General features: G+C 37.5%; 1 pseudogene; it reads left to right on the top strand.

The window, feature by feature from the left end:
• The first annotated feature begins 11,815 nt into the window (after positions 1-11,815).
• Positions 11,816-14,497, top strand: LOC149255818 (DNA topoisomerase 1 alpha pseudogene; annotated as a pseudogene).
• The last annotated feature ends 10,264 nt before the right edge of the window (positions 14,498-24,761 follow it).

A 24,761-nucleotide genomic window follows, 5' to 3' on the forward strand; every position in this document is an offset into this window, starting at 1 on the left:
TTATGTCAAATCTCCCACGATGACCACGATTCAGTAGAGTGAACTTGTATGAAGTGCCACATGTCACTCTTTCGACCTTAGTACTTGAAACTAATATAAAGAAAACTATAGGCCGTTCTCTTTCTGAAACTTCTTATGAAATTTAAATCTGATGCTCAAAACAAATGTTATGACGATTTTCCCTAGGTCACCTATTTGGAATGTAATTCGGGAGTCTGCAAAAACCCTAACTTCCTCATATCATATCTCCGAAAATATAGTGATACAAGCTCTGAAATTTGGACCCAAAGTTTAGAATGATTTAGGCTCAAATGGGTTTTGTTTTTTAGCTTTTGAAATGTCACAGAAAACAAGTTATAGAAAAAATTCCACAATGACCTGTTTGGAGCAGCGAAACCCTAGAATCCAAAGCTCTGGTACCAAATGTTATGAAACTAGCTCACAAAAAGATAGAAAAGATAGATCAACACTTTATAAATAAGCCTCTTCGATGGGGAAACCTCCTTTACATTACACAAATGAACAATTCTTAGATGATACAAATGACAAGACCTCCTTTCTATATATAGGAGACTAAGGGGACATAATATAATCAGAGCTAACATAACAATAATAATGTAAGGGCACAATAATAAGAATAGTGGGATTCTATGGGGCACAATAATACAATATGGGGACTACATGGGCACAACAATATAATAAGGGGGTTGTAATAATAACAATAGGGGGTTAAAAGATAACAAATAGGGAGGAATGAGGGCTCTGCTGAAAATGGCGGCATTGTTTGTTAAGGGTCAGGACTGCAAGGGAACCAAGGTCTGTGTGACGGGTGCGTCTGGTTTCGAGGCCTCCTGGCTCGGAAGGCTGTATGACGACAAGGGCAAAACTGTACACGCTTCTGAGCGCGATCCATGGGGGTTTCAACTTGCTTCCTCCCAGCCCGCCGATACTTTTGACTTGCAGGCACACGCCGGTTCGAAGGGACTTCAGGAGAAAGCCATTGCGGATCATTGCGGAAACCATGTGAGAGACTATGCCTCGAAGGGTTTGAAGGAAAAAGCGGCAGGCGACTCCATGGGAAGAGCCATCCAGGGCATAAGGGCAGAGTTTTTCTTTCGATTCTGTCCAGAATCGATGATTGCAGTCCCTGTTGTTATTGTTATTGTGACTATCAGGGTCCATAGAGAAAGGAGATGGAGAGCGGGTGTGCTTAGGAGCTTGGATTTCCATTACCAGCTTCGAATACCACTTCTGTCAGGAACCTCTAAGGTTACGGGGCAAGTGTTTGACAAAATGCCCAACCCAGATTTTTCTATTAACAGAGGCCTTTTCTTCAGTAAAAATGGAGCTTTCAGGCTGGAAAAACGCAGCTTATATTTAAGGTATGATGGAAAAACCCTTTTTATAGAATATCAGAATGTTGTTCTATCAATATATGAAGTAGATCTGAGCACCTACTTACCATGGGGCTCTGCCTGGGAACCATTACCAAGGGACAGCCAGATCTGGAAACCCCATGGGATGGAAAAAATTAAAAAAACAGGGGAATGCCAGGGTAAAGATTGGATCCAGATCTTCATCAAACAAACAGGAGGCAGCCACTGCTGCATGCGACTCAGCAAAAATTCAAACATACAAGAGCTAAAAAACAAAATACAAATCCAACTGGGAATTCCCATAAGACTCCAGAACCTGATATGTGCAGGGCGTAGCTTACAGGACCATCTTACTCTACAGGAATATGGGATCTGTCAGGATACAACCATATACCTTAATCTACGACTGCGTGGAGGCTGCAATGGTTCTGGCTCAAAAACCTCAGGCTCCTTTCGTGATGCAGTAAAGGGGAAGGGAAAGATGCAGGACAAACCAATGTTACCACCAGAACAACCTGGGCCACATATAGTAGAACAAAAACTGGAACATGCAATGCTCCAAGTTACTATACCGGAGGTAACTGAAATACACTCTGATTTCACAAAACATGCTGTAATATGTAGATTCAATGGTTTCTGGCCAAAATCAGACGCTTTACATCAATGGATACATTCCCGCTGGACTCCAGAATGTAATATATACCTATGTTCAAAAGGTTTTTTTATTGTTCAATTCCACACAGAAGAAGAAAGGGATAGCATCATCAATGAGGGGCCTTGGTTTTGGGGTAGTGCAGGTCTCTTTATTACCCCATGGTTTGCTGATTTTGATCCAAATACTATGAAAATCACAACAACACCTGTTTGGGTGAGGCTTCACAACCTCCCATTACATCTCTGGCACCCCACAGTATTATATGCTATTGGGAATTCCTTGGGGAAACTCCTAAAAGTTGATGAAGACAGAAATAGCAGAGGGATATACACTTTTGCCAGAATTTGCGTTGAAGTGGACTTGAGTCAGGGGCTGCCTGATAAAATATCATTAATCTATAATAACACTGAGAGGATACAGCCCCTAGACTATGAAAACACAGCATTCAGATGCCGTAGCTGCCGGCAAACAGGGCACCTTCAAAATTCTTGCCCACTGACCAGAAAGAATACAAAAGGAAACAAAAAACAGCAAAGAAAACCAAATGGGTGGCAGAACACAGAACCGCTAGAAGAAGAGGACAATCAGCCAGAGCATAATGTGAATCAAGAGGAACCGGATATAAATATGGAACAGAATGGTACACATGAAGAAAAAGCACCAGACCCGCAAATGGAGGACCATGTTCGGCAGCAGAAAACGCCACGGCCGGATGCTTGTGGCAACAAAAGAACCCATGGATCAGAAGGATCAGAATCCGACAAAGAACCACCAGCGAACACGCAGGAATACTCACAGGCCATCATTGTTCCCCCTTCGGACTCACAGGGTTGGCGTAGGGTGGAGAAGAAGAAAGGCAGAAAAGTATAGGCTTTGATGATAACTGTAATTTTTTATTCTTTTTTCGTGTATACTTGTCCAATTCATGGACAGCTATCTGCATATGCTCTAAGCATCTACAAAATGTAATTTATTTCAATATGAATATAAATTACGACTTTTTTCCATGTGAAAAAAAACAATAAGGGGTTAAACTAGTAGTATAGGGACCTAACAACAACACATGATCCATTTAGAAGCTTGGTAAGAAAATGTTAGTGTGTGTAGCTCGAACAAGTGTTCTGGTTTCAGATTGTGTTTATGAGGCTAGGGAACACATTTATCCAATACCCAGAAAAGGTTTCAGAACAAAAGGCCTTGATAAGATTTAATTAAGCAATTAATTAATTTTCCTAAGTCTAACTTTGGGAAATGGCTTAAATAATTAGTATAAATTGGGGTAAATCGATTTTCCTCTAGAGACTTCCAAAAAAGTCAATTGATGGGGTCAAGTTGATCTTAGCCATTGATTTTGATTAGATCATGGCCATTGATTCTTCAACGAGATTATAAGAGGAAATCAAAGGGAATTTGGAGAATACATTGAGACACATAATCATAGTGAGAGCAAGGGAATAGAGGTAGTGCAGTGACACCAACAAGAAGAATTTCAACAGGAAGAATTGAGGAATGTTTGCCAGAGGAATTCTTCACAATATTCCAACATTCTATGAGGAAGGAATAGAGGTTGAATTATTCTGCAAAGAGGTCACACTAGCCAGTGTGCATTATTGGAAGATGTTCAATTTCCAGTTGTTAGATACAACTACTGGAAGGAGGAGCGAATAGCTCAGTCTAGTTGTAGGTGGACAAAGGGAATGCATGAATGATTTTCCTGTAGTAGTGTGATTTCCAATTGGGTCGTAGACACTCCAAATTTGTCCAGTGTGACCTGTAGGAAAGAGCGTGAGTTTAAGGAAGGAGGTTGATTTAATTTGCAGAAGGAAACCTTGTGTTTCCATATCGATTTTTCTAATAGAGAAAATTTATGGAGTTATGCCAATGATAGGTAAGTAGTTGATGTAATCTTTAATTTGTTGAAGAAATTATAATAAAACCATCATCTATAGGCTGGTTTTCCCTTTGGGTTTTTTCTAGGGACATTTGTCTGAAAATATTGGTGTTCATTATCTGTGTGTGTACATAATTTTCTCAATTCCTGTGGTTTTTTATTTTTTTGTGAAGTTGCAGTTGTGTTTTATTCAGTATTTGTAGCAAGCTAATTGTTGAAGACAAATAATATAAATAGATAGGTGAATAATAACCAATAATTGCAACAACATTTAGAATTTCACATGGTATTAGAGTAGATCTAAGGATAAAAGGAAGATCTGCATAGAGCACAGGAAGAGAAAAGTTGAGGGTTGAAACCCAATTTGTTTTCTTCTCCAATTTATTTGAGTTTGCTACATTTCCATATTTTCCAGAGATGGTCGTGGTAGGTTTGAGATATCTAGACAATTTGGATGGAGCCTCCAACTTTGGCGTTTGGAAGGTCAGAGTGTCATTCCTTTTGGATGAGTACGGTCTGAAGGAGTATGTGAAGAATTTGATTATCGTACCAACAAATCAACAATAGTTGGATACCTATAAAAAGGGAAATTACAAAACAAAAAGGGTGATAATTGATGGAGTCAAGGACCATATTGTTCCACATATCACAGAGAAAGGCACAATGAAGGAAATGTGGGACACCATTGTAAAAATATACTAGGATCCTTCAGAAAAAAGGAAGATGATTCTCAAGGAGAATTTGAGGACCATCACGTAGAATAAGGGAGAAGAAGTGACTTTCTACCTCACCAAAGTTCAACTTGTCAGAGATGGGTTAGTTGCAATTGGAGATAATCCTAGTGATGACGAGCTATTGCATATATCACTCAATGGGTTTTCCAAGAAATGGTGTATGTTCATCTAAGTGATTTCTAGGCAAGAAAAAATTCCATTTTGTGATCACCTATGAAGTCATTTCACTTAGGAGGAGCTTAGGCTTAGCTTAGTCAATGGTACCAGTAGCAACGGTAAGGCCCCAAAGTTTGAGAGGAAGCAAGAGAATGTTTCCTTAGCATGGAAAGGAAAGGTGAAGAAGGGATCTAACAAGAGGCCTAGCTCAAAAGGAGAGAAGAAGAAGAAGGACCTATCAATGGTCAAGTGCTATGGATATCACGAATTTGGCCACTATGTTAGTGATTGCCCAAAGAGGAAGAAGAAGGGAAAGAAGCAAGTAGCAGCTTTAGCAGATGTAGATGAGCTCTCTAGCAAGATGGAACATGTGTTCGCATTAATATTTTTCCTATGTGTAATAACCCTGGTCAAAATTCCATGTAAAAGTTAATAAAGGCGAAAATAAGGCCAAGGTCATGTGACATGCATTCCAAGCTGAATGTTGGGAAAAACATCCTAGTGGGTGTTCATTTCGGTTATTATGGCTAAGGAAATTGACAAAGGCAATGGCAAAGGATTTGGAAATTAGGAGAAAAGGAAGGTGAAAGGTCACAGGTTGCATGTGAAAAGGAAATTGAAAGAAAATAATGGAAAATGAAGAAAATAGAGGCCTCATTGATAAAAAGGGTTATGAGGATTAATTGGCAAGATTTTGCTCAAGCTTTTTCTCAAGTTTGGTCAATGTAAGAATTTTCTCAGGTTTGATCAGTGTAAGTTTTTTCTTAGGCTTGGCTAGTGTAGCTTTTTTCCAGTTCAATTTTGGAGCTCTCTCTCTATTCTCTCTCTCTCATACTCTTGGACACTTAGAGTTTTCTTGGAGAACTCTTGGAGGAGTGTGGCATACTTGGATATTTGGAGCAAGAAGGAAAAGGAAGAGCAGGAAAGTGTAAGAGGACATTAGGATCATGTTGTAGAAACTACAACCACCCTCCAAAATTTTTCCTTAGCTTTGTTTTGGAGCCTCCCTACCAACCATCCTAGTAGCATGTCTTGCACTATCAAGTACATATGCTTCATTGATTTTTCAACAAGTTGCCATCCTGTGCATGTTAGTTTTCTTCACTTCCCTCACAAGCTGCCACTCCGGACATGGGCTAGTTGTTGGCTGAGAAGCTCCCTCACAAAATTATGCAATTCTGGAGGAGAACCAACCTTCCCTCCAGAAATTGCGCAAATCTGTTTTGCAACCTGCTAGGCTTAGAAATTCTGCAATGCAGTCATACAATCTTCCTTGGGAAACTGTGCAGTCTGACCTAGCACTGCAGTTCAACCCAAAAATTGCAAAAATCAGTTGGGCAGACTCCTGAGCTCCAAAATTGCGTAGAGAAGTTAGAAAGGCTTCCTTGGAAAAACTGCGCAATCTAGCCAACACTGTATCTGAGCCTAGAAATTGCACAATTCTAGGCAACAATCACCTACTCCTCCCAGAAATTGTACAATCCCTCTGGGATATCTAACCCAGCTCCTCCTAGAAATTGTGCAAATCCCTCTCTCAGTCATGCAGGAAGTTGCATGTGCCTTCAGGTTGACTGGTTCCCTCCGGGATCGAGGAAAACGAATTTTCATGCATGGGCTGCTCTTCCTGAAATAGCAAAAGGCAGCATGAAAAAGGCATCCCTAGATCTAGGGATCTATTCTTAGCAGTTGGAGGTTACATGCAAAGCTCATTTTAGAAACCTCTCACCAAGTGTTGCTTTTTCCTAGATTTGGGGCATGCGCGTCATAACCTCAATCTTATCAAAACTTATGAATCAGACGTTGTCGAGCTCATTCTTCAGATTGATCTTATAGCTCTGACATCCCACATCGTATCCAGGACTCTTTGACACTTTCAGCTTAATTGTTTCAAGGTAAGTATGCTTTTCATGTCTTGCGCTGCATTTCTGTCGCTTTTTTTGTTTCTCTTTGTGTGAGTGCTTTTTGCTTGATTTCAATGAACACTTGTTGTCATTTTAATGTATGTTAGCTTGTATAAGAATTGTTTTAGTTTTCATCTACATCTCACTATTGTCGCATGCATGACACTGTTTTTGCACCGACGATCTTCGTTTTGGCGACTCGCTTCACACACATGCATGCTTTCCCATTTTTTGAATCCTGCACTTACTATTTGCATGCACGATCATTCACTCGCGTTTACACTCAATATCACCATGCATTCAGATTTCTCATGTTTTCAATCGCCCGTTGGCGTGTCTAGGCTGCCTTAGCCCGAACCTTGCCTTGCCCAGCTAGCATTGCGCATTTCTAGAAGTGAAGGCTCTGCCTTCCCTCCAGAAATTTCACAAGTCTGGCCCAACACTGACCTCCAGGCTTGCATTGCGCAATTCTGGGAGGCAGTGCCTTGCTGGCCCCAAAAACTACGCAATGCAGTTTGCTAGTTTGCATGTCACTGCTGACTGAAATTGCACATTGTGTAGTTTCAATACTTAGCAGGCTAAGTTGGATTGTGCATTGCGTATTTCTAGTAGTCATTCAACCTCCTGCAGTCAGTCTCCCAGCCTCCTAGTGAAAATTGTGTATTCTTCACAGATAGTCACATAGGTATGTTGCATGTCAGTCCTCCAATTTGTTTTGGTTTTTGATTGACATATTGATTTTCATGAGTGTTTCTATGTCTCCAGGTATCATAGGTGTTCATCTGCCTATCAGCAGCATAGGTATAATGGCTTCCAGGAGAGCAGAGTCAAAGACACCGTTTAGAGCACAACTGGGGATGCAGTCGATCAAGTGTCTATGAACTTGCCTATTTATGAAGACATCAAGTTTTTCATAGACAAGGATATCAAGATGAAATGGCAGCAGCGTCATAGTGAGAAGCACCATCAGTAGAAGCAGAAGGTAGCACACTTGCATGGGACAAATACAAGAGGTAGGTTTTTGACAGCATAGAGGTGGAACAAAGTTGCAAGCTCAAGCCAATCCACTTGTGATGAAAGCATCTTTGGATTTTGAGGCTATAAGGAGATGGCGTGACAAGAGGATCACGCAAAGGAAGAGAGAGAAAGAGAAGGAGTTACACGTGCTAAAGCAGAAAATCAAGGAAGAATAGGAGCTACACAGACAATAGAAGGTTTTGTAGCAGGAACACGCACAATAGGAGGTGCAACATGCATAAACTAATGAAACTGCGCCCATATAGGTTATGGACCCATCCAAAAGCTGGCGTGGAGCAGACAGGGTGAGCGGTGTTGTCAACCACATGCAAGGGTATTCAGGAGCATTGATCTCATTGTGCGTAAGCATGCGATCCCACCTATTTGGCACACTCACCAAAGCAAAGACAAGAAGCAAGTCCGACTGAAGATGAACATGTATTTCGACAATCTGATGTGCATGGTCACCAACACACACTTGGAGATCAGCACAAACACTATGCATCAGTATGTTGTTGGTCCAGCTGTACTCAAGACATGATGCACATGTAAATTAGACGAGTTGGATAGAGGAGCCATATGAGTGTACCCAAATGCAACGGAGGCAAGAGTTCGCTTTTAGAAGGATGTCACCATTGAGCACACAGACACCATCACGGACAGCTAAGCTTGGCATAAGTTCGCCATCGTCGATCATCGCAAGGATGTCGAAGAGTTGGTCTTACCACAAATGTCTGAGTGTTAGTGATAACTTGCATGGCTTGCTCAAGCCTATTTTGTCTCACATGGGTACATATGTAGATTGTATGTAACGTCTTGTAAAGTGGAAGTTCAAGTGTCGATAGTTGAATGTAATAGTCATAGATTAGTTGAAGAGTCATGAGGGTAGGTGAACAGTCACAAAGGGGAATGTCAAGTGTCACCCCAACCTTTGCTATATATAGTACCTCATAACTCATTGTAGGGGATTTTGGTCATCCAAGCTTCCGATATGAGTATCTTAAAGAAAGCTTGGAGAGTATTGTAATGAGCCTTGGCTTCTCCATAGTGCAGAGCTAGTACATATCTTTGGAGGAGTAGGCAGAAGTTACTGTAACGTTCCATTATCGGGACTAGTGGTTGGTCATGGTTGTACTGTATGATTGGAACTTTCACTTCTTATTATAATAGAGCCAACACGTTTCATGCATATGTTGTTATTGTATTTCAACTATATTGTTTACTCTAATGATATATGTATTTGTTTGCTTACGCATGCATGTATGGACTCTTTATGTATAAGTATGTATGAATCTTATTGAGATGTGTTGTTGGTTTAGCCATGACTTTGGATTGTTAGCTTACTTGCTTTCCAGTTTGTGATGCATCTTTGCTCGTGTGTTCCCTTCTTAGCCACGTGCTTTCACAGGTTTCCAAGGGGTGCACTCACCTCACTTTCCATTCGTTAGAACCGTTCATGCAGCGTCCTTGGCTTGTTGCGCATGTCACACCCTTGCTACCAACATAGACATCTTACTTGCCTCTGCACACAACCCTGGTCAAGGTGCTACCGTGTGACCGACTGCTGAGACTCCTACACCAAACGGTCTGAGTTCCTAAATCTAACTTGGGGAAATAGCTTAATTAATCAGTATTAATTGGGGTAGATCGATTTTCCTCTAGAGAGTTCCGGAAAAGTCCCTTGATGGGGTCAAGATAATCTTAGCCATTTATTGCGATTAGATCATGGCTTTTTATTTGTCAACAAGAGATTATAAGAGGAAATTGAAGGGCATTTGGAGAATACATCAAGACATAAAATTGCAGTGAGAGCAAGGGTGCAAAGGTAGCACAAGGACACTAGCAACAAGGTTTTCAATGAGAATAATTGAGGAGTGTTTGCTGGAGGAATTATTCACAAGATTCCATCATTCCAAGAGGAAGGTACTAGCCAGTGTGCATTACTAAGTAGTTGTTCAATTTCCAGTTGTCAGAAGGAAGAACGAATAGCTCAGTTGAGTTTCTGGAGGACAAAGGGGTTGCAAGAATGATTTTCCTATAGCAATGTGAGCTCTAGTTGGTTTGTATGCACTTCCAGATTTTTCTAGTGCGATTTGCAGGCAGGAGGCTAATTTGATTTTCAGAAGGAAACCTTGTGTTTCCAAATCAATTTTACTGGTGGAGAAAAGTACCAGAGTTGTGTCAGTGTCAGGCAAGTAGTTGATGTACTCTTTAATTTACTGACGAATTTATAATAAAACCCTTATCTTCAAATTGATTTTCCTTTTGGGGTTTTCCCAGGGACATTTGTCCGAAAATACTAATGTTCATTATGTGTGTGTGTGTGTGTGTGCATAATTTTCTCAATTCTCGTGGCTATTTATTTTTCTATGAAGTTGTAGTTGTGTTTTATTTAGTGGATGTTGCAATTTAATTGCAAAAGACAAATAATCTAAACAAATAGGCTAATAATAACCAATAATTGCAACAACATTTAAAATTTCACAAAAAATCCAATGTACATAAACAAGAGCTGGAGGAAGGACCAAGATACCCTGTTGTATGCTTTGAATAGGTTAACCTTTAAAACCAAAGTAGATATTTTCCTTATTTTAATTGTGTGTAGAATTTCTTGCACAGAGCCAATAGCTTCATGAATATGCCTACCTTGAAGAAAGTACTAATTTCAAATTATATTAAAATTTGCAAAATTAAAACTTCATATTTCTTAATATTCAAATTATTAATTTAATTTGTTATATTAATTATATGAACATATTTTCCAAAATACCCATATTTTAAAATACATAAATATTTAATTAAAATTTGAAAAACACTATACAATTATAAATTTTTAAGATATTTGGAGATTTAAATATTACACATAAATTTTAAACACTTTTATAAATTTAAATCATTTTTTTTATTGCGATTGAGAAAACTAAATATCTTTTATCAAAATTGTAGATTTTGTTTATTACTTGTGACATAGAACCACATTAGATGGTTCAAAAAGTTGACTAAAAACCAAATAGTTTTAAATGTTTCAGTACTCAAAAAATTAATCAAACTCAACCAAAAAACTCCAAATTTACATAACAAAGTTCATCATATTATTTATAAAAATTAAATATAAGTGCAACAAACATTCATCCAATTATTCAAAATAAATTCATTTCACAATTAAAATTAATATTTATTAATATAATAACATAATAATAATATAAAATTTTTAGTAGCCCATGGGGCTTTGGATTGACGTTGAATGGAAGCATTGTTAAGACACTCCTTGTAAGAAGTCATTGGTTCAAATCCCCATGAGTGCTTAACTACCAAAAAAAATATAAAATTCTTAATAATTTATTTTCAAATCCTTATAACACACTAAATAATATTCCAAATTCCAAAAAAACGAAACAATATCCCTTCCAACTGAATAGACATGTTCCATCACCAATACCAAATTCCAAAAAAAAATGAAAATAACTGAAATGAATTTTAAATCCACCAAAGAGATTACCCTACCATTATAATTATAAGAATGAAATGACATTTTCAAATAACTATTGAAATATAATTATAATTATAATTATGAAATGATATTTTCAAATAACCTCATATTTGATTTATTATTTTCCTTTGGGAGATTAAGGGGTATATTAATTGGATGAATCCTAGGAGTTGAACTCATTGGCTTTTATAGATACAAGTGAATTCCTCGTCTTAACTTTTCACCATCATCATGGTTTTCGTCTTAACTTTTCACCATCATCATGGTTTTCTAAGATTCAATGGATGATGAGACTTAGCGGTGGTGTGAGGTCGGCGTTTTCCAACTTTTGAAAGTAGAGATGCACTCACTCGTATAAAAGTGAAAGATTATGTCTTGCTTTGGAGTTGTTTTGAATTTATCTTACCCCACTGATGACAGGAGCGCTCTGATACAGATAAGTTGAATTATTCTAGCAGGATAGAGAAACATTTATTGAGCATTCTAACCAGCTGCTCGATTTTCCACAAAGCTATAGAAATTGCTGTTTTAACAGACACATTATTTTACTAGATCTTTAGACGATTTCAGGGCTGGGTACTTGATGAATACAAAGATGGGACGCTCTGTCCAGGCAATACAGTCAGACACTTTCCGAAATAGGGCATCATTATCTGTTAAATCTCGAAGGGTTGTCTCAACTGCCTGTGCTTCAACTGATCAAGTGCATGCAAAGTCAGCTCCCGTAGTGAAAAAACCTGCCATGAAAGAAGCATCTAACAAGGTTCCATTGGTCAGCTCGAAGCAGACAAACGGGTCACATGAGGATGAATCTAAGCGATTAATGAATTTAATGTTTGGATCGGATTCCGAGGATGAAGAGATTTTTCCGGTCAAGAATTTGACGAAACCAACCAGTCAAGATCGAGGATTCCATGTGGACAGTGATGACTCTGAAGATCACAAACCTTTAGGGGTAAGAGCCAAACAAGAAAAATGGGAAATTGGGTTTGTAAAATTTGAAACGAATTCCAAAAAGAGACCTGCAAATGACAGTCTAAACTCTTCTGCCACCAAAAAGCCCAGGACAGTAGGGTTGTTGCCTGAGACCAAAGTGAAACAATCATCTAACGAACTTCGATTGGCCAGCCCAGGGCAAACGAATGAGCCAGATGTAAATGAATCTAAGCGATTAATGTATTTAATGTTTGGATCTGATTCGGATGATGATTCAGATGATGATAAGCGTTTGGGGAAGATGTTACCGGTCAAGAATTTGACAAAACCACTCAGTGCAGATCGAACTTTCTCGGTGGATAGTGGTGACTCTGAAGATCGAAAACCTTTAGTAGTAAGAGCCAAATCAGATAAATTGACAACAGGTTCCGTAAAAATTGAAGCGAATTCCAGAAAAAGGCCTTCAAATGACAGTCTAAGCTCTTCTGGTACAAAAAAGCCCAGGGTAACAGAGGTGTTGCCTGAGGCCAAAGTACAAGCAGATGTTAAGCAAGAAAGTGATGAATATAGTAAGGATGCTGATGATGAAATTCCTCTTTCTCAGCGCTGGAAGAAGAAATGTCCTGTTCCTTCGCAAAAGGCACCAGTTCCAAAAGCTCCATCAGCAAAACCTGCGCTGAAAAAGGTTGTCAAGGAAGAAGTAAAGTGGGCCACATTGGAGCACAATGGTGTAGTATTCCCTCCCCCTTACCAACCTCACGGAGTCAAGATGCTTTACAATGGCAAGCCAGTTGTACTTACTCCTGGAGAAGAGGAGATTGCCACTATGTTTGCTGTCATGAAGGACACAGACTATGCAACAAAGCCAAAATTTATAGAGAATTTTTGGCATGATTGGAAGCAAGTTCTTGGGACTGACCATGTCATTCAAAAGTTTGAGCTCTGCGATTTTACCCCAATTTATGAATGGCATCTTGGAGAAAAAGAGAAGAAGAAACATATGAGCACAGAGGAAAAGAAGGCTATGAAAGAAGAAAAACAAAAGCAAGAGGAGAAGTACATGTGGGCAATTGTTGATGGAGTGAAAGAGAAGGTTGGGAACTTCAGAGTTGAGCCACCAGGGCTCTTCCGTGGCCGTGGAGAGCATCCCAAAATGGGTAAATTGAAGAAGAGAGTTTATCCAGAAGATATTACAATCAATATAGGGAAAGATTCTGCCATCCCAGAGTGTACAATGCCAGGCCACAGGTGGAAAGAGATCAGGCATGACAGGACTGTAACATGGCTGGCTTATTGGAATGACCCAATCAATCCCAAAGAATTCAAATATGTATTCTTGGCTCCCAGTAGTTCTTGGAAATGCCAAAGTGACAGAGAAAAGTATGAGAAGGCAAGAATGCTCAAGGATTACATAGATAACATTCGAGCAACATATACCAGACGCTTTAAGTCAAAGGATGAGACCAGTAGACAGATTGCAGTGGCAACATACCTGATTGATAGGCTTGCTCTGAGGGCTGGCAATGAGAAGGATGATGACGAGGCTGATACAGTGGGTTGTTACACATTGAAAGTGGAAAATGTGACATTAATTCCTCCAAAGTCTCTGCAATTTGATTTCCTAGGTAAGGATTCCATTCGCTACTTCAACACAGTTGAGGTAGATGAACGAGTCTTCACAGCCATTGGTGACTTCAAAAAGGGTAAAAGTGAAGGGGATGACTTGTTTGATAAGCTTGACACCAGTAAGTTGAATGCCCATCTCAAGGAAATTATGCCAGGCCTTACAACAAAAGTCTTCAGAACATACAATGCATCCATTACATTGGACAGACTTCTTCAGGACACAACTGGTGTCAGTTGTTCAGAGAACATTGTTGAATATCAACGTGCAAACAAGGAGGTTGCAATTCTGTGTAACCATCAGCGATCTGTTTCAAAGGCACATGGTACCCAAATGGAAAGACTTGAAGGAAAAACTGCAGAGTTAGAGAGCGCGCTCAGGGAGCTGGAAATTGATCTTGATAGGGCTAGAAAAGGGAATCCACCACGCTCCAGTTATCCAGAAGGGAAGCCTTCTAAGAGAAACCAGAGTCCAGAAACATTGGAGAAAAAAATTGCAGATACCAAGTTGAAGATTGAGAAAATGAAGGCAAACATGAAAATAAGAGATGATCTGAAGACTGTGGCGTTGGGAAAATCGAAAATCAATTACCTGGACCCAAGAATTTCAGTTGCCTGGTGTAAGCGCCATGATGTTCCCATTGAGAAGATATTTAATAAGTCCCTTGTGGCCAAATTTGCCTGGGCAATGAATATAGAGCAAGAATACATATTTTGAAGCCTGGGCAATGAATGTAGAGCCAGGTTACAGATTTTGCAGCCTGGGAAATGAATATAGAGCAAGAATACAGATTCTCAAAACATTAACAAATTTCGTTTTTCCTTAAACGGCATCGTGTTCAGTCTGCTGCATATTTAAGGATTTGGCCTATAAATGGAAAAATTGGATCTACAAGGTATGATTTCTGACGATGCAAAATTCTCATATAGTTACGTACATAACAAACTCAATTCACTTTTGCGAAATCATTTATGCAACTAATTTTAAATGTAGTTTCTCATAATTTAAATGTTTTAAAGTTATATAAATATTTAGGTGGAGGGAAAAAAGCATTTTCTAATAATGTATTTTTTTTTTTTTTTTTTTGATAAAAATGATTTTGAATTCAAAATAAATTAAAAAACCAGTTATAAAATTTTAAATAATTTTAATTTCAAACCATTAGTTTTTTTTACATAATTTATTTATTTATTGATGTTTAAAAATTAAGTAATATAATTTGTTTTTTTTACATAATTTATTTATTTATTGTTATTTAAAAATAAAGTAAAATAATTTGTTGAAGAAATTTGGAAATATATTTTGGTTTGAAAATTATAATAAATATGAAGTTTTTGAGATAAGTTTTAGGCTATAATAACACCAAAATTTATTTGTGGACAACCATCAAGTGTGGTTCATCCTTAACACAAGATGAAGAATCAGATCTAAGAAACAAGTTAAATAGAGAGACCAATTCATTCTAATTTTAATTTTCTAATTACTTATACAATTAAATATTAATTTTTCAAAAATATAATTTAATAATACAATTAATTATATAAATTTTAATTTGTGGCAACATATACTTGTGCTTATTATATGGAATACAAGAAGAAGTCATCTCCCAAGAACTCAAGGGCTATTGCAAATAAGAATTTCTCTATTGTTCTTCCATGTGGTCACTTTGATGGGGCGACAATCTCCCAAGAACTCAAGGGCTATTGCAAATAAGAATTTCTCTATTGTTCTTCCATCTAGTCACTTTGGTGGGGCGACAAAAAATGTCATATGTGGATGTGGAGTGTTCATCAACATGGACACAGATATCACTTGGAAATTTTCTTGGAATGTTGGGAGCAATACAAAGAGTAGGGCAGAGGTCATTGCCCTCTAGAGATCCCTAGTTAGGTGATGCTCAAGTTACGATTCATTGGATTAACCAACAAACATGCTTTGTCCCTCCCCTTTTGGAAAATTGGATGCAAAGGATCCATAAGATTATGGGATTATTCCAATCGGTTTATTTATCTCATGTTCCTAGAGAGCTCAACCAAGATGTGGATGCTTTGTCCAAGAATGGTTTGAATATGGACCCTGGTTGCATCAAATTTTAGTCTTTTTGTTTGGTACAGATGTTGGAATCCAGTTTTTTACCCATAGGGTGATTATCGATCCTATTCCCTGATGCAGCACGGGGCCTCTTTCTAGACTTTTGATTGTATGCTATGCCCAAATCAACATGCGATGTTGGCAAGTATTTTGATGATGCTTCCTTTGGTTCCATTATGCTTCCATGGCATATTTGACCTGCAGGTCATTTTTGTAATGGGTCCTTTGCTTTCAAAATTTCTATGACATTTTATCCTAATGTTGTGCTTTTTGATTGGATATTTTGTTTTTGGCCTATGTTTTTTGAGTGGATGTATATGATGACCTATGACTATTACTATCATTACAAACTATGTAAAATTTGATTTATATAATAAATCAAAGTTTATTTTTTCTCGTTCTGAAAAGAAAAAAAAATTGCAAATTGTTGATTAGTTTTTCTCCTTTTGATATATTATAATTTTCAAAATAAAAATTTACAAATTATTATTTGAATTTTATATTTAGTATTCAATAACCTTAAAATTATAATTTTATGTGTGTTTGGAGATTATATATAATTTATGTGTTCCATTCACGATTATTTCTTATTATTTTTATTTTGTTGAATTTTGTTACAATAACAAAGGAGATATCCTTGTTATAATTAGGATATGAGTTATAAAACAAAAGATAGTTAGAGTCAAGAGCAATTAAAAGAATATGGTTGCAATAAACATGGAATGGTGTAACATGCATAAGATTTAAACCAAAAACTGCACAAGACGGAGGGAAGTTTAACGGTCTTCATATTAATTTAATGGAACGGTTTGCATATGAATAACAATACATGGGGAGATTTTGGTTGGATGCAAATGAAACACTGCTCAAATGGTCTGTATGAAGAAATGTCTTTACTCTTTGACATAAGAGCTCACACAAGTACAAGGGTTATGGATTGTTGTGATGAGATAGCAAGACCAAGTTGTCTTGAATCTCATTCCTACAACATAACCTTGCACATTTTCTTCTTCGAATGCTGGCCCTTGTCCATGTGGCTCTTATTTATTGGAAAAATCCAAGTTCCATGAAATACTAGCACATGTCTAAAATCTCTTCATTTGAAATGGAGATCTCAATACTTTATGGAGACTTTGGGAAGCCAAAGTACTCCTTGTGAGTGAGATGGACCTTGAGCTTCACTTGTACATCATCCTAGAGGTACTTGGGCTAGGCCTTCATTCTTAATTGTGTCCAAGAAGTCTATTTGTCTGTGCACGTAAACTTCTGTGATTTTTCAATGAATAACTATGGAAGTTGTGAGTTCCAATGAAAGAAAGTTGCACAAGTATATGAAAACTCACTTTTATCATGTTTTCCCAAACTGTTTTCCCAAATGTTTTGAGACAATAACAAGAAGCCATGAGGCAGCCTTGTTGTGATGTGTTCTTGTAGGCTAATGATTTTTTTAGATGAGCATGGATGTTATGTGAGAAAAATTAAAGTCATAATAGATGCCCCTTGATGTGTGATATTAGGAGCCACCATACAAATAAAATTCATCATCTTTTTTTGTCCCACGTGCCTATAACTTATAACAAATTGTTGTATGGAGAGGCTTGTGACCCATAAGAGAGGATGTCTCACAGAGAAGTGATGAAGCCCACCTGAACGAAACCAAACTCTTATATAAATGTAGTGGGAATTTTCCATGCTCATGAAATTATCAAAATACATTACAATAGCTAACATATGTGCCTTGGGATCATGTTTGAACATGATGAACTTGTTTGAATGAATGTAAATGACATGGTCGCTAGAGAATTTTTTCTATTGAAATATGCATTTCCCTTTTGGGCACTGATAATAGTAAAGAGAGGGATCCCTAGAACATATTGGGACAAAATATGTTAGATTTTTCCTTAAATGCATTGATCTCCATACAAGCCTAAAGGTTTTCAACTAGAATTAGAGGCTATAACTATTACTATGTGTGACCCATCTTAATGTGCTAATGATATGACGTTGAACATTAGGGGGTTAAATGGAATTAGAGAGAATTTTTTAGTCTCTCTCTCTCTCTCTCCTTCTCAAGGTTCACCATTGATGATGGGAATGGGGATCAAGATACAACAACATTTCGAGAAAATCTTATTTGGTGTCAATAGGAATCAAGATGCTACTGCAAAAGGTAGTAGTTCCCTTGAAATCAAATAAGGATGAACTAGTTACCAAACTGTAATGGGGGAGGGCTTTGATAATTATGGAGGAGGTAGCCACTGAAGATGAGATTCAATAATTAAGTTGGGTGAAACACAAATGATGATTGATAATGGAGGTAGTCAACAAACTAATTAGACATAAGACGATTTGATGATAGGGGGGTGATTGGATATGCTAAATGTATATCAAACTGGGATTGAAGAGAAGTATAGGCAACTGTGGGAATCACAATGGTGGACACTAGGATAATTGAGGTGCTGCAAGATACTAGAATCATTATTGGCATGTGTGACTTAGTGAAAATGCTTTGACCAAGGGTGACCAAGACTACAACAAGTTAAAAAGAGACTCAATTGGGTGCAATGATATGAATGTTTATCCTATTCTTGTAAAGAATGTGTTTTTCAATTATTAATGAATAAAAAAATCTTAAAAAATGGGCATGCTATAAACAAGGAGATAGGTACCTTGAACATGTGACCAAATTGCTTAGACATGTGTAGTGAAATAGATGAGGAGGGATCCCCTAGGTTGTGTCTCCTTGGGGGAGAATGAAAGATGAATTGGAATATAGATGGTTTTGCTACTCTAACTCTCATTAAAGGGAATTTTGATCCTATGGGAAAAATTCAAGGGAAACTACTAGGAAAACCGCCCATTATCACCTCAGTGGCCTTCCTCTCACTTCTAGGTAAATAGCAAAAGTTTCCTAGAACTAATGAGGAATCCTTAAAATGGCCAAAATAGTTCAAGGTTGGAAATACAAACTAAACCTATTTCAACCAACAAGAGAAAAGAGTGCTTCCACTCCTCCTAAGTAAAATGGTAAAGAAAGAAGGTGGAGGAATTTGTGACAATTTTCACTTATGACCTTGAGTTACTTAACTTGCAACATAAAGGATTAAGTAGCTACAACCAAAATAGTTAACAAAAGAAATTTCAAGTGATTGGAAAACAATTATTATCATAGTAGATACTCAAATTATCATTGTGGAATGATTGTAGATATATATCAAGCTCATATGAGAAATTTCACATGTAATTATTACCAAAATTTTATACCCTAATAATTTCCCGTTATTTGTTCCAAGCTTCAAATGATTTAGTGATCAAAGGATGCATATACTTGATGGTGAACTTAAGTTACAAACATGGGATCACAATAGATACATTCATGCATTGTGCATCAAGTTTGGTGTGTGGAAATGATGAATGTTGAAATCCAATAGACCCAAGATTGCTGACATTTTGAAAAAGGATAAGGGATGGATGCACTAATTCAGAGATTGGATCTCCATTGGAATGACTGCACTTTGAATGGAGATACATTCACATGTTCGTGGCTTTAGTTGTGATGGTGTATGTAGTATGGTAGAGTCAATGGTATGAATTTATAGGGTTTCCCACAATAAATGTAAATCAATAACTAGTTGGCACATGAATTTTCAATGGTCAACTTCAAGTTTCACACTAATTATCAATTGGATATCACAAGACAAGTGAAGTGGGAGACTCAAGGTTGATGTAGGGAAAGATACACTAGACATGAACATTGTAATATTGATTAGAGAATATATGTATAAGCATGGATAGGGGAAACCCAAGGACTAGATACAATGAGATATGGGACACACAAGTTAGGGTCTGTAACCCTAATTACTAGTGATTTCCTTTCAATGAAGAAATCATAGAATGAGTGAAGTTGAGATTAAATATGAAATCCTTTGAGAAGATATGAATAATTCCATTGGTCATGAGGTTACGAATCAAATTGAGAATAAGGTACCAACTGTTGAAGATTATTTATATCCCAGATTTGGTATATGTCTAGACTTGATCATAAACACAATGAAGATACACAACACTACAAGTACTTTGCATAGCGGAAACGTAACAATGGTGAAATAATAAAGTACACTTGTTTTTTGTAGGCACAAACACAGGGCTCTTCTACTAGGGATCATGGCCCTTATAAAGCCCTGAAACAAGACTAATATAAGCATGGCTTGAAGATAATTCCTTTAGCCTCTCAATATTTCCAAACAACAAAGAACAAATGCTTGACTTAATTATTGTAGGTGTCCTTCACTTCTATCCCTTTCTTCCCTCTTGTCCTTTATGTACCTAGCTATCCTTTGCCTCTAATCTCACAAAGAAATAGATCCTTTAAGATCTATGCATACACAATTGCTCACAATGGCGTTTTTCCTTCAAAGTCACAACAAAACCAACTCCAAAATCACAAATACTCACAGTGAACCAATCCCTTCAATTCTTTATATAAATTAGACTTCAAACCACTTGTTTACACCCTCCTTTGGTGAGAATACTTCAAGAAACACACTCAATGCCCTCCCAACAAATAATAGTAGCCTCATATACCTATTCCACAGACCACATACTTCCACTACTTATGCTCATGGTTCCGATTTTTCTAAGGGGTCTTGGCCCTTTCGCAAAGTGATATGCCTAACCTTGAGGCCTTTTGACCTTATTGTGAACTTTTCCTAAGACTTTCAGCCTACTTTGTGATAGACTAAGGTGTTATGTGGTCTCTGCGACCCTCTACGACTTAACTAAGGTGCTACTGGCCCACTCTGAGTTAGACAGAGGTCTCGACCTTTTCCTCAAGGTTGTAGCCTTCTTTCTAGTGTAGAATAAACTCGGCCAACTCCTTATACAACTTAGTATTTTCCCATAAAATAGACATAAATATGCTCACCTTCTTCTAGATATGATCTCAACCTTAGATATGCTCCAGCACACTAGCTCATACTTGAAGATCTACGGCTCACTTGGCTTCACTATTCACAAATGGATGAGATGTTATGTTGTGAAATGTCCCCAAATTTTCCTCCAATATATACATGTTCATGGGGTGTATAATTATCTCCAAGGGTTATGTCTATGGCACCCAATTGGCCTGAGCCTACATGTCCAAACACAAATATATTAATAATTAAAATTCAGTTTCTTGTATTAAATCCACTCCTTTGGGTTCAAAACCCACTACTTGGGTACTTTTCCCAACCAAGTCATTTGGGTGGGTCAAATCCTAACAAGTCAAGTACCCTAGACTTGTGGGAATACCTCCCAAGCTACACTTTTCAACATCAACTAATGTTGATGAACACCCAATAGTTGTGATTATATGCAAAATGAGGTTCTTGAAAGTTTTAACCCTATACAGATAATAATTGCAAATGAATTCTTAAAAACATAAAATATAAAATGACGAGAACAAAATTATACACAGATATTTTTCTCTTGGAACCCAAAACCAAGAAAACTAAATTGATTTTTCATTATATTCCTTTCAATGTTACAGTGCTTTATATACATGTAAAAGAATTCATAAACCCCTAATCCATTAACCATGTATTAGAACATAATCATGTTTCATTTGAACAGATCTACAAAACAATGGGAAAAACCATCATGCATAAAACCATGCGCAAAACCATGGGTTAGTCCACCCAAAAGAAATTTACAAGGCCCTGCCCCAAACCATGTGCGAGGGGGTTACTACCCCCCTACAACCCCCACCCCATGACCCCCTAAATAAGGGGGGCTATCATCCCCCTTGTGACCCCCCAAACAATGGGAGATACCAGCCCCCTTGTGACGCCCCGATGCAACTTATTGTGTATGGGGTTAATTGTGAAAAGAATATAACACATACCCAAGATTCTCCCACTTGTTGTTTTCCTTGCATACATGGGGGTGTAGGAGTACAAATTCATTGGTCTAGGGTTGCAATTCCCATTGTTTCTCTACACGAATTAAAATTTTTAGATCTCACAAAATCTGTCAACGCATGTGCAACATTCTTCAAAGTGTTCACCTTTGCCAACAACACCTTTTTGTCTTCAACCATATCCATCACAAAGTGATACTGAACATCTATATTATTTTTCTTTGTCATGATCTATTCTTATAGCTTGTTATCATGATCTATTCTTATTCAGCCTCTGTAATTGAAAGTGCCACTACAAATTGTATCTTGCTCATCCAACTAATTTATCCTCCAAATAGGTTAAACACATACCCACCTATAGATTTTCTCTGATCGGGATCTCCTGCCCAGTCTGCATCAACAAAGCCACGTATTTCCAACACTTTCCAATCTTGGTCTTCCTTCGTATCACAAACCATAATCACTAGTGCCACAGTGATACCTGAAAACCCACTTTACTACTGCCCAATTCTCCTTCCCTGATTTTGACATAAACCTTCCAATACTCGTACTGCAGATGCAATGTATGGTCTAATACAAATCATTACATACATCAAAATTCCTATTACACTCACATATGGAACACAGGACATGTCCTCTTCCACTTCATTGTCTTGGGACATTGTTTTGTAGATAACTTTACATCTACATGAATATAAACCTTCATCAGTTTACTATCCTACATATTAAACCTCTACAATATTTTCTCAACATATTTCCTTTGATTTAACCAAAGCTTCCTCTTTGCTCAATCTCTTTTAATTTTCATGCCCAAAATAAAGTTTGCAGCACCAAGATCCTTCATATTGAATTTAAAGGATAATTTGGTCCTCACATCCTAGATCGTTTCTCGGTCATTTCCAATCAACAACATATCATCCACATATAAGACCAAATAAATAACAATATCACCAACTAATTTGTAATACAAATAATGATCTACTTTTCTCCTTGTGAAGTCATGTCCTTGTATATATGTATCAAATTTTTGATATGACATCCTTGGTGATTTTTTTGATCCATATAGATACTTTTTTAACCTACATATCAGTTCTTTCTTGCTCTTCATTGCAAATCCTTCCAACTGCTTCATGTAGATCTCTTTTTCTAAATCCCCATGTATGAATGTTGTCTTCACATCCATCTATTCTACCTCAAAATCAAAATAAGTAGAAATAGATAAAAGCAATATAATAAAATCTAACTTCGCAATACCTGGAGGAAAAATATCACCAAAATCAATTATTGGCACTTGGGAATAACCTTTCACTACTAATTGAGCTTTATATTTCTCCACTTTTCCTTTTGTGTTCATCTTCTTCTTAAACACCCATTTGCTTCCAATGGGTTTTCTTCTAGTTGGCAACTCCATTAGATCCCAAGCCTCATTCTTGGCCAAGGCTATTATTTCTTCAACCATGGCCTTTTTCTAGAGTTTCCACCCTTTAAATCCACTACTTCCCTGACAGTTTTGGGATCGTCATTAGTAATAGATAATAAAAAAATGGAATGAAAATCAAATAGAGTATACCTCTCTAGTTTCCTTCTTTCCCAAATTGATCTCCTCAAAATTGGAGTGTGTGGTTATTCTTCTTCTTATTCTTGTTCTTTTATGGAGTATGATTCTTCATCCTTCATATCAAACTCTATCTTCTCTAGTTCCTTTTCCCTTTGTAGGACATCGTGTTTCATGGAATCCTTCACTTCTTTAAATACCACATCTCGACTATACACAAACTTGTTTCTTTCAAGATTCAAAGTCTTGTAACCTTTTAAACCATCTTTATACCCAATAAAGATGCACCTTTCATATTTATTATCCCACATGGTGTTATAGACATTTTTGGGCACTGCAACCCCAATCATAAATGTCCATAAAACAAGGGCTCTTAAATCCTTAAAAGTGTTGTTCCAACCTCTAAAAGAACAAGGTCAACTGATTACATCTTCTCCCAGAAGTTCTCCATGAAAAATTGCTCAAAACTGGTAAAAAATGGACCATCTCACCTGCTCCATGGTCAAAGTGTGCTGCATCCCACCTAAATACACATGGGAGGTGCGATGCATACTAAAAATCCCTTCTATGCGGTGCGATAGGCGAGAATGGACAAATGGCAGGGTCAATCTGCAAGGTGGAGGATCATAGAATCTTCTAGAAACTTCTCCTGTGACACTTGCCTCTCTACATTCGCCCAGGGATGAGTAAGAGATCATCAATCTCCAAGTGGAATCAAGAACTACCAGAGAGAGGACACTAATCAAATCTCAAAAGCTGACTGACCCCCATTACAAACATCTATATATGGATCCCTCATCCCAGAGATCGAGGGGGTTGGAATTTTGTATCTTGTAAGGAAGTGCTGCTGGTTTCTTGGTGTAACATCATAATGTTGGGTGATCTAAGCTTTTCATGAGGTGAAAAAGGGCTTTCTTGCTGAGAGGATGATGCTAGGTCAGAACAATTGGTTGTAATCCTCTTTGCTATTCTTGATTATTAATAAATCTATTCAAGTTTTCCTCCACATTCTTGTATGATTGATAATATATGTATTTGTGTGGTCAATAGATATCTGGTCCTATATTGTTTATGATAGTAGATCTATGTTCTTGGATAGTGTTATGCTGCTTTGATTCTATAGGTGCTCTTTGAAGCTGGGTAGATGAGGAAGCAAGTGGAAAAGATCTATCAGAAGGGAGAGGAATCAAGCAAGGAACCAAGCGCAAGACAGAGGTTGGTCTCCTTCTTTTCCCTCTTATCTACTTCTCATAAAGGAAAACGAAAGTGGTTTTAGTTTGTTTGTTTCTAAGGTAGCTACCAACCTTAGTGGGACTATCAGCTCTACATAGACACTAGATTTCCCGATAACAAAATGGCGACTCCACTGGGGAGCGAATAGATTGTTTGTTTGTCTATATTTGTTTGCTTTATAAACTTATAGACGGAGCCTGAAG

This window comes from Pinus tabuliformis, chromosome 7 (genome assembly GCF_031772625.1).
Source record: "Pinus tabuliformis cultivar Carrire ecotype Pingquan chromosome 7, CPIR1, whole genome shotgun sequence".
NCBI lineage: Eukaryota > Viridiplantae > Streptophyta > Pinopsida > Pinales > Pinaceae > Pinus > Pinus tabuliformis.